Source organism: Cannabis sativa, chromosome 7 (assembly GCF_029168945.1).
Source record: "Cannabis sativa cultivar Pink pepper isolate KNU-18-1 chromosome 7, ASM2916894v1, whole genome shotgun sequence".
In the NCBI taxonomy this organism is placed as follows: domain Eukaryota; kingdom Viridiplantae; phylum Streptophyta; class Magnoliopsida; order Rosales; family Cannabaceae; genus Cannabis; species Cannabis sativa.
This window is the reverse complement of record NC_083607.1, coordinates 30,906,279-30,922,410: the sequence shown is the minus strand read 5'-3', so window position 1 is coordinate 30,922,410 and position 16,132 is coordinate 30,906,279.

Sequence of the window (16,132 nt, the reverse complement as noted above, 5' to 3'; positions counted from 1 at the left end):
TTTGGCATTTAAAAGGTTAGAATTGGAAAATTGGCGTTTTTGAGAAAATAGAGATAAAATTTGATAAAATTGCAAAATTAAGTGAGGCCCATTACAACACCATGGCCGGCCACTTAAGTTGATTTTTCAAATTAATATTTTCATTATTTTAATGCCAAATAATTCTAAACCTAAACCTAGTAGTTGCCTATAAATAGAAAGTGATGGCTCAGTCAAATACACATCTTTGAATAACCTTTTATGACAGAAATTTCTCTCTTCAGAAAAACTGAGCCTTCCCCACTTTCTATACCTTGGCCGAAATACCTCTCTCTTTTCCCTTCATCTTTTTCGTGACCCTAGTGAAAGAGTAAGTGCCCACACACAGCAAGCAGTAACTCAATCATAGATTGGAAGACTGTGAAGGATCAAAACTTGAAGAAGAAGGACATTCGGGCTCAGATCTTGATTATACTCTGCTATAGAAAGGAATCAAGGGTTAGAGATCTGAGTGGAGGGAGACATTAATTCCGCTGCATCAATGTAAGGTTTTCTTAACTTTATATGTGTTTAATTTATCGTTTTAGAAAGTTCATATTTAGGATGTTAATAAACATACTTGTGAGTAGATCTAAGATCCTGGTAAAATAATTTCCAACAAATCAATCATCAAATAACACTCAATACAACATGATACCATCCAAAAACAAACAAACAATCATTTTAAAGTCCAAATTTCTTGCAAGTAAATCAATTACCATGGCTCTGATACCAGTTGTTGGAAATTATTTTACCAGGATCTTAGATCTACTCACAAGTATGTTTATTAACACCCTAAATATGAACTTTCTAAAACGATAAATAAACACATATAAAGTTTAGGAAACCTTACATTGGGTGCAGCGGAATAATATGACTCCTTCCGTTCAGATATCTAGCCCTTGATTCCTTTCTGTAGCAGAGCATTATCAATATCTGAACCTGGATCTCTTTCTCTGAATCTTTGATGCTGAACCCTCCTTCTTGCTGAAAGTCTTTCTTCACGATCTTCCTCACTATGATTGAGGTATCACTTGCTGTGTGTGGGCACTACTCATACACTAAGAATTTCGGAATATTGAAGAAGAAAAGAAGAGGGAAGTGGCTGCTAAAGATAGGGAGAGAGAAGGCTCAGGTTTTTTTGAATCAGAAGTGTCAGAAGAAAAGTGTAATTTTCCTATAGCCTTCACTATCTATTTATAGCATTCCACTAGGGTTAGGTCTAAATTATTTGGCATTAAAATAATGAAAAAATCAGTTTAAATTTCCTACAAAAGTGGCTGGCCCTATACAAGTGGATTTGGGCCTCACTTTTGCAATTTTGCAGTTTTATCTTTTCTGCATCTGATTTTCTCAAAAACGCCAATTTTCTAATTCAACCATTTAAATGCCAATTCTAACTATTTAATAACTATAAATAATTATCAAATAATATTTTCATTTATCATATTTATTAATTGAACCATACAAAGTATCATAATTAACAAATATGCCCCTATTAACTCTTTCTTTACAATTTCGCCCTTACTTAGTGAAAATTTCACAAATAGACATAGTCTGATTTGAGAATTATAATTGATTAATCAAAACCAATTATATGAGTCTTACAAGCAATATTATCTCAACTAGTGCGGGGACCATGGGTCTATATAACCGAGCTTCCAATAAGTAGATCAAGAATTTAGCACTAAAATTCACTAACTTATTAATTCTTCGTTGAATTCACGCATAGAACTTAGAATTGCACTCTCAGTATATAGAATGCTCTATATGTTCCACCATATAGATGCATCATTAGTTATCCATTGTTATAATCCTAATGTGATCAATGATCCTCTATATGAATGATCTACACTGTAAAGGGATTAGATTACCGTTACACTCTACAATGTATTTTATCCTTAAAACTCTTGACCCTGTATAAATGATATTTCAGCTTATGTGAAATGAGTACTCCACCATTTATGTTCGTTTGGTCAAGCTCGAAGGAGATCATCCTTTGCTTACTATTCGCCAGATAGAAGCTATAGATTCCATGTTTATGTTAGCGCTTGTTGTCGAGCAAATTTCGCAACACCAAAAAGTATAATTTAATTGATAAGAAAGAGAATTATTTGAGAGATGACAAGTGCGAGTATTCGACCTAAAATGGCGAGTACTCGACTGGGAATGCAAGAACAAACAACAAGGCTGGAAAAAGTAAACAAGACGATGAATTATAGTGGTTCAGTCAGATTTTTGTTCTGCTTAGTCCACTGTAGCAAGGGATTCGTAGGTGCATTTTCATGGTGGATCACCCCTTTATATACAAAGTAGGTGTCCAATCGGTTACATGAGGATCACATTCATTGTTAATCCATTATTTACATATTGAATTGCAATAACTGAACTCAAACAACGTTAACATTAATAAATGTATGACAGTTACTAAATTCATCAACGTATGCGTCTTCCGCATCTGCGAGTTGACCGTTCATGTTCTGTTTGTTGAGCTCGCAGAATCGCCAGTACGTTTGGAATATCTGCGTCCTCAGGTAACCGCCCTTTGTAGACTTCGCATGTTGGAGCTAGAAAAGTCTGGTCATGCGAACTTATATTGGTCTGTCAGGGCTATTGGGTCGTTGGGACCAAAACTGCATCATAGGGGATTGGTCTCTATACTTGTCGCGGAGATATAGAGGGGACACTCGCACATGTTCTGACACATGCGAGTTGGATCTACCCTGCATGATGAGAATTATGGTTATGCAGTGCGACTTAAGTCACACTTACAGTATCTCGCTGTTTTTATCCTGAGCGAGGTCTAAACTTTGAGAAATCTCTCACGGACATTCAGCCTTCATTGGAAATCTGAATACACGTGTCCTTTAAAGAGGAGTCTGGTCTCGAGTTTCTAGGTGAGAGAAATCTCACTATAACACATGCCCCTAGTTTCGCGACGTGACTAGAGCGGTCACTGAGGGAAACTATTACTCGAGAGACAGGTGAAAGGTTGTCACGAGGAGGTGACCTTTCGGTTGTCCCATCGAGGGTTTCGAAAAATGACGGCTGTAATAATTAATTCTTATTATTTCTAGGATGCCACGTCACAAAACCCTTTGATTTTCGTGTAGGCGTGGCCATAATTGGCCGTTAGATTGGGCGACCTTAGGCATTCCGGCTGCCACGTGTCATAATCCCAATTAATAAGGGATATGGGTATTTAAACGCTTTGATACGAATCAAATTTCCCCATTTTCCCTCTTTTCTCTTAACTTCCCTCCAGTTCATACACTTCAAAAGAAAGTTCATCCCCAGATTTTCTGCCAGTTTTCACAACATTTCCAATCTCAGACGTGATCGAGAGCAGTTCGCAGGAATCAAAACTAAAGGTTAGTTTTCTGCATTTTTCGTTTTTGTTTAGAGAAATTGTGCTTTGCTTTCTGGGTTTGGATGTTTTTGAAGGCTATTTAGGAGTGTATGCTAGTGGGTATTTATGTGTTTTGGGTCAATGAAACTGGGTAACATTCATAGTATAGGGCCTGTAAACTGATATAAACGCACACAATTCATAGGCACTGATTCACGTCTCGAATACTCGCGGATATTCGGATGAACAATTTGAATGTTCGCGGGTGTTCAGATGAACAGCTTGAATAATCGCATGTTTCCAAGACTTATTTCCGCTTAACTGTTAGCTAGACCTTTTAGGATCTTTACATGTCGCGGGCTGAGTGGTGAGAGTATTAATTGCCTTTCCAAATGGTGGGTGTGTCACAGTATTCTAATGGCCATATATGCGATTATATGCCCCTTGAGATACTGAGATACGCCCAGCCATTTGTTGACGTGCGTTAATGCTCGAATGATCGCACTCTTTGGTTGATAGGTAGTCTCGAAACGGTGGGGGTCTCCCAGTAACTTCAGGGTTATGCTCGAAAATGCATACCTCTTGAGTCACTGGGATACGCCCAGCCGTTTCTAGAGGTATACCACACAACCGAGGATGCGTGAATTACTTGCCCAAGGATAGCTATATTTCTTCTCGCATGTTGATAGGATGGTCAGTTTTCGCATGGAGGCTGACCTTTCTGTCGAATGCGACTTTTATAATCTACTGCGGGTGAGATCACTTACTTTTATTTTTCACACATCCATCACGCTGAAAAGATCTTCTATCTTTCAGATGAGCGATCTATCGGATAGCCAGCAGCTCGGCTCAGGAGGTCGCGCCTTTGACGGAGAGTCGGACCAGGAGAGAGACAGTTTTCTCCCTACGGACATCTCCGAAATGGAGGCTGCGGAAATAGAGTTAGGTCCGATGTCTTCCGTGGACATCGAGAGGATGGTACAGGAGCTCGCTGAACCTGGGACAATCGATATCCGAGACAGCGAATCCACAGTGTCAGCACGCGACTACCTCATTCATACGAGGCATGCTCCCGACATCGAGGTCGAGGAAATGGAAGAGGAATGGACCACTCCGGTCCGCGAGTCAGGTGGGGAAGAAGAGGAAGCGAAAGGGAGTGGGACGGATTCGGTCGATGACTCCCAATTGAACGAGCCCTTCTCATGCGAAGATTTAGTCTCGAGGGTTGCCAAATCTGACTTCACCACCTTTGTGAGGTTGAATTTGTTGCGACTCGCGTTTCAACGTCCTAAACCATCTCAGAGAGCGCACCTTCCGTTTACCAACCCTGCGATCATCCCTACAGAGGATGTGGTCATCTCAATACCCATCCTTCGATGTGGTGTATCGGTCCCATTTCATCCCTTCGTCGCAGCCATTCTTAGGCGATATGACGTATCGCCCTTTCAGCTGACACCCAACAGTTATCGCACTGTACTAGCTTTCTATTCGATGTACATGGAGTATGCCCATAGGGCTCCGTCAGTAGAGGAGTTTAGTTACTTCTATGACATAAAGAGCGTGGGTCTTCATAACGACTTTTATTGCTTTAGTAAATGGGCGACTTCTGAAATAAACGGTGTCGAGGGGATGGTATCGAACATGGGTGACTGGAAGTCGAAGTGGTTTTACGTTTTTAAGGTTCCTGGGATTAGGACTGACTTTAATCGCAGACCCAGTATGTCGCGTATTTGCTGACTTAGATATAATTTTTACTTTGTTTTCTGAGATCTTTTGCTAACTCGCTTTTTGTTGTCATCGCAGATAGACCAACTCGACCAACTCTTGACGCGACTAGGAAAGAGACAGCTGAGATTCTCGGGAGTCTTCCGGTACAAGATCGCGACTGGCGATTATTGTGCACAACTGCGAAGTTGCGAGAACACCAGCTGATTCCCGAGAACGCGAGTCTTCAACGGGAGCCAGTATATAAAGAACCATCTGAGAAGCAGCAAGAGCGGATAGACAAACGACTTTCTAAGCAAACTCCTGGGCAAATTTCAGGTAACTCGTCTTTTTGCTATAAACTGATGGGTAGGATTGTGATTTGTTACTTATCTGTCCTTTATGCTTGTAGACATGACTTTTTTGAAATCTGCCCCTGTCCTGAAGATCAAGCAAAAGGGGGGAACACCGGCGACTTCGCCGGTCGTCGCCCAGAAGAGGAAGAGCGATGTGATGGCTTCGCTTGTTGCAGACTCTTCCAAGAAGTTGGCCAAGACTACTCAGGATAAGGGGAAGAAAGTCGTCATTGACCCTCCAGTTCGCGCTCGCGACTTCCTGGCCATGCAGGAAAAATTCCTGACTGAGATCCCTTACGAGGATCTCGTTACTCGATCTACTGAACTGGCCGCGCAATCCATGGCTTTGTTCATAAAAGCTGCGGCCACTCCTTCGAAGGAAGCCGACTCGCTGAGGAGGCAGAACGCCCATTTTCAAGAAAATATAAAGAAGCTGAAGCAGGATGTGGCAAGGATTGAGGAGCATAACAAGGCCAAGGAGAAGGAGCTCGAGGAACTCAGCAGGGCAAAAGAACAGGCGGAGCTCGAGGTCAAGAAGTCGCAGACAACGATCGTTGAGATGGCTCGCGACTTGGAGGCTGAGAAAGAGAATGGGAAGAAACAGTACGATCAGGCTGTGTCTGATTATATCTATACCACTCTTTCCAAAGTCCCCAACTTCGACTTCTCGCTTCTTGGGGCTGAAGCTGCTGAGATGGCTGAAGCCTTTCGCGCCATGTCGCCTACCCAGACTCAAGGTGGGGGAGGCAACCTTCCGGACGAGGTTGAGGGCGTACAGGCTGAAGAGGTCGAGAATGAGGTTGTCAGCAAGGTCGCGGACGAGGCTGCTCCTGATGAGACTACTCCTGCTGCTCCAGACGCTTGATTATCTTCCGATTTATGTTGTTGTTTAATTTCACTCTTCTTCTTTTTTTTTTATATATGCGGTACATGGGTACTCGCATTTCTGTACTTGAACAAATTTATTTTACCTTTTGGACAAATTTCTATCCTCGCGGGGATAGCTTATACTTTAATATTTACGCAGTACACGGGTGCTTGCGAGTTTATATATTTTTAACTTTGATTACAGCTCGGTGTAATCGCAATTTTATATACATATGCGACTTTAATTACAGCTTGGTGTAATAAAGTAGGAAAATTTTTAAAGTTGGTAAACTAAATTTAAATCACTCGAAAAGCTTGGCAAGTAATTTTATTCACGCAATCAGTAGTACATGCGGGCATACATCCCCCTATACTTAGGATTTTTTGAACAAAAAATATCTAAGTATAAGTACTCGAATTAACATAATCGAATAACGCGAATATTATTGATAATAAAATTTCAAGCTCTCGCTATTCCACGCTCGTGGAATCGCGGTTCCATCGAGTGTTGCGAGTCGATAAGTTGCATCACCAATTTGATCTGCGATTACGTATGGTCCTTCCCAATTATCCCCAAAGACTCCATGAGACGAGATTTTGGTGTTTGGCATTACTCTTCGAAGGACCAAGTCTCCTACTCGCAGAGTTTTTATCTTTACTTTGGAGTTAAAGTACCTTGCTGTTCGTTGTTGATAAGCCGCGTTTTGTAGTTGCGCTTTGTCACGCTTTTCCTCCAAAAGATCAAGGCAAAACGACTGGTTCTCGTTGTTCTGCGAGATATTGAAAGTATCCCTGCGTAAGGAACCTGCCCCCACTTCTACTGGCAACATGGCCTCGCACCCGTAAGAAAGCGAGAAGGGTGTTTCGCCAGTTGTAGATCGAGGGATTGTATTATAAGACCATAGGACTTGCGATAATTCGTCTGGCCACGCCCCTTTGCGATCTTCTAATTTTCCCTTTATGGTGTGCTTAATTATTTTATTGACTGCTTCAGTCTGTCCATTACTCTGCGGGTAAGCGACTGCGGAAAAGGCTTTTTTAATCCCTAAGTCATCGCATAGCTGTCGCATCTCTTTACAGTCAAACTGTTTTCCATTATCTGAAATGAGTTTGTGCGGAATGCCAAAACGACAAATGATGGAAGTGTAGACGAACTCGCGTAACTTCGTTGCAGTGATGGTCGCGAGTGCTTTTGCTTCAGCCCACTTCGTGAAATAGTCAACCGCGACCACAGCATATTTGACTCCGCCTTTTCCCTTGGGTAACTCGCCAATTAAATCAATTCCCCATATTGCAAAGGGCCAGGGACTCGTGATAGAATGGAGGTTACTCGGGGGCTGGTGTGTGTAAGTAGCTATTCGCTGGCATCTATCACACCTTTTTGCAAATGCGAGGGCATCTTGTAGCAATGTTGGCCAGTAATACCCTTGCCGCATAATTTTTAAGGCAAGGGAATTACCTCCAGTATGATTGCCACAAATTCCCTCGTGCACTTCACGCAGTATGTAACCGCAATCTTCTCCACTGATACATTTGAGAAGTGGTTGACTAAAACTTCTGCGATACAAACTCTGGTCATATATCACATAACGGGCTGCTCGCTGTCGCAATTTCCTCGCTTCTATTTTATCATCAGGTAAGAGCCCCTTGTCGAGGTATGTGAGGATAGGAGTCATCCAGGTAATCTCCTGGACGTCATCGATCTCCATGATTGTTTCTCGATCTATGGTTGGATGAGCCAATACATCTACCGGAATTACATCGAGTAATTCGGCTTCTCTGGTGGAGGCCAGTCGGGCCAATTCGTCTGCGTGGGCATTTTGAGTACGCGGTACTCGAGACACAACTACATGTTTGAACTTCTGCATTATTTCACGAACGATGGCTAAGTATTTAACCAATCTTCCGCCTCTTGCTAGGTATTCTCCACTCACTTGGCATACCACGATTTGAGAGTCGCTAAAAGCTTGTAGATACTCGACTTTCATCTCGAGAGCCAATTTCAGACCTGCGATTAAAGCCTCATACTCGGCTTCATTGTTAGATGCAGAGAATTCAAAACGCAGAGCAGCGTGTACCTTGAAATTATTGGGACTGATTAACAAGATCCCACTGCCAGAACCTTCATTATTTGAGGCTCCATCGACATACAATGTCCATACCTCTTTGCTTGCCACGGCAATGTCATTTCCACCTTCTACAACTGCCACCTCTGTGCTTGGGAATTCAAGTATAAAATCTGCCAAGGCTTGCCCCTTGATCGCAGTTCTTGGTTTATACCTGATGTCGAACTGACTTAACTCCATCGCCCATTTTAACAATCTCCCCGATGCCTCTGGCTTTGCCAAAACCTGCCTTAAGGGGAAGTTTGTCAAAACTTCAATGCTGTGAGCCTGGAAATAAGGTCGCAATTTTCTTGAGGATATTATCAAGGCGAAAGCCAGTTTCTCCATTTGAGGATAACGCGTCTCGGCGTCCAATAATCGCTTACTGACGTAGTACACCGGGTGCTGACATCCTTGGTCTTCGCGGACTAGTACCGAACTAATCGCGTATTCGGAGACGGCCAAATAAATAGACAGAACTTCTCCGGGCAATGGTTTTGATAGAACTGGAGGTTGCCCCAGATGCGTTTTTAACGCTTGAAAAGCCTGCTCGCATTTCTCATCCCATTGAAACCTTTTGTTACCTCTCAAAGTCTGGAAAAACTCTTTACACTTGTCAGAGGATCTGGATATGAAGCGGTTTAAAGTCGCGACTTTGCCTGTGAGGCTCTGAACCTCCTTTGGCTTAGTCGGTGACGGCATTTCTACCAACGCTCTAATCTTCGCAGGATTGGCCTCTATTCCTCGCTGATTTACCATAAAACCAAGGAATTTTCCGGAACCCACTCCAAAGACGCACTTTAATGGGTTTAGACGCATCTTGTATCGTCGCAATATGTCGAACATGGCCTGTAAGTGCGTAATATGATCCTCCGCATGTTGCGATTTTACGAGCATATCGTCAACATATACCTCCATTGTCTTTCCAATAAGATCTGCGAACATCATATTCACTAGCCTTTGATAAGTCGCACCTGCGTTTATCAAACCGAAGGGCATTACTTTGTAGCAGTATAATCCTCGATCAGTAATGAACGAGGTATGTTCTTGGTCTGGTTCGTACATCGGGATTTGATTGTATCCCGAGTACGCATCCATGAAGCTTAAAAGTGCGTGACCTGCAGTGGCATCGACAAGCTGGTCAATGCTAGGAAGAGGAAAGCTGTCTTTGGGACAGGCTTTGTTCAGATCTGTAAAGTCAACGCATGTACGCCATGAGCCATTGGGCTTTGGCACGAGTACTGGGTTAGCTAACCAGTCGGGGTAAAATGACTCCCGTATAAAGCCGCAGGCAAGGAGGCGGTCAACTTCTTCTTTCAGCGCTTGGTACCTCGCGGGGTCCATTTTGCGGCGCTTTTGTCGGACACCTCGCACTTCTGGGTCAATGTTCAAGCGATGACACATGACCTGTGGAGATATCCCGACCATATCTGAATGTTTCCAGGCAAAAATGTCAAGATTTTGTTTTAGAAAAGTAGTCAAGTGTTCTCGCAATTGTATATTTAATCTAGAACCAATCTTTAAAACCTTGTTATTATCTATAGGATCTATAGGTACCTCGATTGTGTCTTCCGCGGCTTGGGCTGCGGCGGTGTGATCAAGGATTCTTGGATCCAAGTCTGGTTTGTCCACGTGCGGTACCTCCTCGATCCTGAGGATCTCCTGGCGAGGTGGTGGTGCATTCAAGAGGTGAATAACATTAACTGTCCTTTTTTCTGCGAGCTTGACAGCTGCATTGTAACATTCTCGAGAGTCAGATTGGACTCCCCTCACTGATCCTACTCCAGAGGGAGTGGGGAACTTCATCGTTAGGTGATAGATCGAGGTTATGATCTTCATCTCCTTCAGAATTGGTCGACCAATCACGGCGTTATACGCCGAGTATTGGTCGATTACTGCGAAGTCGGCCATCGACTTGGCAGTTATTGGGGCAGTCCCCAAAGTAATTGGGAGTTTGATCATTCCTTTGATTGTTATGACATCTCCCGAGAAGCCATAGATGCTCGATGTCATAGGCCGCAAATCCTTTTCTTGTAACCCCATTTGCTTGAAGGCTTGGAAGTTCAGTAAATTCACCGAACTTCCATTGTCGACCAATATGCGATGGACGTTGTCTCCACCGATATTGGCGACTATCACGAGTGCGTCAGAGTGCGGGTGGTGGACCCATCTCGCGTCGCTTTCCATAAAGACAATGTCCTCGCATTCTTTCTTGAAGAGCTTCTCTGGCCGTTCACCAAGATTGTTTACATTGGTTAACGGCCTCTCCTTGGCTTCTCTAGCATACCTTTCTTGTGACTTGCGAGAGTCGCCTGCGATATGCGGTCCTCCGATTATGGTTAAGATGTTGCGAGGCGTTCTCGAGCCACTCGCGTTCTGACTATCTCCTTTTCCATCCGCTTGGGGATGTCCCTCCTCGCTTCTCTTATACTTGTCGAACTTTCCCCTTCTGATCAGTTCCTCTATCTCGTCCTGCAAGACCCAACACTCAAGGGTAGTGTGACCAATGTCTTTGTGGTACTTACAGAACTTTTTGGGATCTCTTCGGTCGCGATTTCCCCTGATGGGGGGCGGCTTCTTGAAGACGCCGTTCCTTTCCTCAATCGCATAGATATGGTCTCGAGGTACGGCCAGTTCGGTATAATTGACGAAGCGAGGTCCCCCTTTTCTTTTTGGCGAGGACTCCTTTTTTGGGGGTGACTTAGCCAACTTCGGGCTCCGCGGTCTGCGCGGACTGCGTCTTCTTGGGCTTCGGCCCCTGGAATTCTTTCCTCGCGGACTGCGAGACCGCGACCGCGGTACGGGTGATCGCCGTTTGTTCTTGCCCTTCTCTAACTCTGCCAAGGAATTCTCGATTCTCTTATGAGGTTCGGCCATGGCGAAGAACTCCACCAAGGATTCTGGCCTTCGGGCCTGTAGCTCTTTCCAGAAGTCGGTTCTTGGCAAGATACCTGTTATTAGCATGCAAACAAGCGAAGACTCGGGGGCCTTCTCAACCTTTGTTACTTCGGCGTTAAAACGCTTGAAATAATTTTGCAAAGACTCACCAGGCTCTTGTTTGATGTTGGCCAAAGTCGTATAGGGTGGCCTATACGTCATCGTGGCCTGAAAATGTGTGAGGAATAAGTCGACGAAGTTTTCCCACGTCGATATCGATGCCTCTGGTAATTGGGTGAACCAATCATGGGCATTCTCCTCGAGTGTGGCCGCGAGAATGCGACACTTCGCAAGTTGCGGTACCTGGTCCACTTCCATTATAGTGTTAAACTTTTCTAGGTAATCTAACGGGTTAGAAGTACCTTTATATTTGAGGGATTCGGATAAACGAAACCCTTTTGGAAGTTGGGCCTGCCGCACTTCTGCGGTAAAAGGCGAGGTGCCGTGCAGCTTGTATATGGGCTTACGCTGCTGCTCGAGCATCTTCAAGGCTTGCAAAAGCATGCTTTGATCGATTCCTCCTGTCGCAGGGGTTGGAGTCGCTACGATTGCGGGGCTTGCAACCACTGCGGCAAGGTTCGAGGGGATATTAATCCCAGTGGTCGCAATCGGCGCGATAGGCGGGTTGTTAACTGTATTGACACCTTGATCGCCCGTATGGGGATCATGGAGCGTCTCAGTGTTATGCGGGCCGCGGGAGCGCGCCCTAAAGACTGCGTTGAGGTGATCACGCAAATCACCTCGGTGTACACGATAATGTCCTCCTTGCTGTGTCTGTACAGAGCCAGATCTCGTATACCTGCTCGGAGTGCGGCCATGCGAGGATGAAGAGGCCGACTCTGCGTCGTTATCTCGAGGTGGACGACTGCGAGGGTTGCGGCGCTCAGGATCCTCGTCGATTTGCGCGCTCTGGTTAGGCAACCTTGCAGATTGGTCTCTTGACGTCGGGTGATTCAAGTCCAAAACTTCAGGATCAGTTCTCCGTTCCCTGCGTACATGGTTAGTTTGACGTCTGGAAACTGTTACCTGAGGGTTTTCGTTGCGAATGGCAGGAACTCGAGGAGGGCGTCGAGCTCGGCTCTGACCATCTACCTCGGCTTGTAGTGCTCGCAGCTGATCCTGGATTGCAGCGTATTGATCGGTCGTGAGCTGGACCACTCCTTCGGACACTACCGCCGGGGTGACGGGGGGAAAGTGCATGGTTGCTGGTGGTGTGGACGTGTCTCCGACTTGAGGACCAGTTGTTTCTGGGAATAGGTTGAGAGGTCTGATGTTGCTCCTCCCTACTCCGCCGTTGATGACGTCTACAGGTGGCACTCCAGCTCCAGGCAATGGTACGCTCATCATTCCAATGTTGATGGATCCGTTGCTAGCTCCATTAGCGTGATTTCCAGCCATGATGAGTGGTGTTCTTTGAAGTGAATAAAATCTTACAGTCGAAGATTCCCACAGACGGCGCCAAATGTTGTCGAGCAAATTTCGCAACACCAAAAAGTATAATTTAATTGATAAGAAAGAGAATTATTTGAGAGATGACAAGTGCGAGTATTCGACCTAAAATGGCGAGTACTCGACTGGGAATGCAAGAACAAACAACAAGGCTGGAAAAAGTAAACAAGACGATGAATTATAGTGGTTCAGTCAGATTTTTGTTCTGCTTAGTCCACTGTAGCAAGGGATTCGTAGGTGCATTTTCATGGTGGATCACCCCTTTATATACAAAGTAGGTGTCCAATCGGTTACATGAGGATCACATTCATTGTTAATCCATTATTTACATATTGAATTGCAATAACTGAACTCAAACAACGTTAACATTAATAAATGTATGACAGTTACTAAATTCATCAACGTATGCGTCTTCCGCATCTGCGAGTTGACCGTTCATGTTCCGTTTGTTGAGCTCGCAGGATCGCCAGTACGTTTGGAATATCTGCGTCCTCAGGTAACCGCCCTTTGTAGACTTCGCATGTTGGAGCTAGAAAAGTCTGGCCATGCGAACTTATATTGGTCTGTCAGGGCTATTGGGTCGTTGGGACCAAAACTGCATCATAGGGGATTGGTCTCTATACTTGTCGGGGAGATATAGAGGGGACACTCGCACATGTTCTGACACATGCGAGTTGGATCTACCCTGCATGATGAGAATTATGGTTATGCAGTGCGACTTAAGTCACACTTACAGTATCTCGCTGTTTTTATCCTGAGCGAGGTCTAAACTTTGAGAAATCTCTCACGGACATTCAGCCTTCATTGGAAATCTGAATACACGTGTCCTTTAAAGAGGAGTCTGGTCTCGAGTTTCTAGGTGAGAGAAATCTCACTATAACAGCGCTCCCACTCAATTGCACTATTGTGTTCCCAAAATGTACGTATCACCCTGACCTAAAAGTAGGCTTAACTAACAAATCAAAGAACACAAATAGCCTCTCGAGATTGAGCCTAGTCATATCAGGATTAAGATCATTTGATCTAGGATCAACTAGGCGATATTGACTTGAATAGATATTACGGTAAGTTTAATAAATCTAAGTCAAAGTTCAATATCGGTCCCTTCCGATGCATACTCCATGCATCCAACCTGAGCTTTACTTTAACCAATGCTCTGGAAAGAACATAGCACTTCTTCAAATGCAAGTAAATTCTGTTGTAGATTATCATATGAGTAAAACCATGTGTCTGATAAATCTAGGAAACTTTATTCACATAGTCATGTTTACTTTCCAATGTGTTGACGGCACAATAAACAGGATCAAGTATGTGAAAAGGGTTTCAGATGAATTTATACATTATGTACATATAATCATGAAATAAATCATGTGAACCATGCAACATTAAATATTATTTCTGATCTATATTAATAAGTAAATCTGATTATATTGAAATGAGTTTTATTTAGGGCATAAAACCCAACAGTTAGTTCTCCAGGTTTAGAGGCAATTATGAGTGACATGTTGTAGCATTCTCTAGCTCCCTTATGTTCTCCCTTCAAGGTGGCGATGCCCTCAAGAGTCTAAACTTTCATACCAAGATGGTACATCGAAGTGACTTTTTTCAATCGGTTGAGCGATGGTCTTCCTAGCATGATATTGTAGGCTGCCAGACGATCCACTACTAGGAAGGTGGTCATCATCGTGGAATGTAGAGGTCTCCTCCCAACAGTTAGTGCTAGTTCTATCATCCCTCGTGGTTGAATCGAGTCTTTGGTGAACCCATATATCAGTGATGTGTAGGGTTTTAGATCCCCAATATCCAGTCCCAACTCCTTTAGGGCTGTGAATTATAGGATATCTACTAAACTCCCATTATCAACCAACATCAAGTGTACCCTGGTGTTAGCCATATGAACCATAAGCACCAACGAATCATTGTGTGGGAAATGCACTCCTCTTGCATCTTCCTCTGTAAAGGTGAATGAGTTATTGTCTCCCTTAAAGTTCTCTGGAGGTCTTTGCTCTAAGTTTCAGGAGTGAGGTTCTCACTGTGCTCTCGGGCATACTTGTCTCTCCCTCTACAACTATCGCCTCTTATGCAAGGCCCTTCTACGATCATTCTGACATCTTCTACCACTTTAGGGACTTTGCGGGGCACTTTTTGCTAGTGTTCTCCATCTACTTGAGTCCTTTTGATGTTCGCACCTCCTCCCCGACGGCAAATGGTGATAGGTCTTGCTTTGACGCGATCAACTGGTTTCCATCAAGGCAAGTCTTCGCGTATTGACGACAATGAGAGCATTTTTGTAACAATTGTGTGCAAAAGAACAACTTGGCCTGAGCTTACCGTTCCCACGGATGACACCAAACTGTTGATGGTAAGAACTCGTCAACTGATCTAGTGGCCAAAAAATGTAAAGTAACCTAGGAATAAGATGACGATTAAGAGGAAGACGAAGATGAAAAGATATCTGAAAGTTTTCTCTCTATTACATTCAAGGTCCGAGTTACACAAAATGATTTTCCAACCCCCTCTCACATATGAGAAAGAAATATTTATAAGCTCTAATGGCCTGAAGTACAAGGTGTTCCCAAGGGGACAACATGTCGCTTTCATGCTGCACATCGCAGGTTCAAGAGGTGACCTTACACCTCGTGCCTTTGTCTGGTGTCAGGTGGTCTCCAGTTGTAGAGGTGTGGTCCTCGGTTGCCGGAGTGTGGTTGCAGTGTACCCTTAGTTGGGTCCTCAGACCTTGCAGATGCATTGTCTCCGCTACCTGTACCTCCTTATTCTCAGAGTTTACAGGTGGCATGATGGTACGCTTGTCTTTTGCATGCCTTGTCCCCGTTCAACGACATTCTCATCAGCATGCACTTGAATGAGCTTCATCTTACATTCATGACACATGCATGTTGCGCTACTCACCCGTTACAACACAACTCATGCTTGTGCATACCACGGCTCGCAAGCGAGCCCCCGAGGCCCCCAACACATGCACATTCACGCATGCACTCAAAACCATGTCTCGCATGCAAGCCCCTCGAGGCCCATAGCACGCACACACTCGCACACCTCACAACACGCACACACTCGCACACATGCTCACATACAAACCCTCCATGGGCTCGCATGCAAGCCCCTTGTCTCGCACCCATGCAATCGCACACACACATGCATGCACACACTCACATGCACAAGCGACTTCACCTTCTTGCGTCCTCGCTTTCGGCGTTCTCCCGTTCATGAATCACCACGAGATTAGTCATTGAATCGCATGGATACATCCCGAGAATCGCGAGAGTCGTCGACAAATTTATGAGATACATGTCGAGTAGGTACATTCGTTGAATGCACTTTTGTTC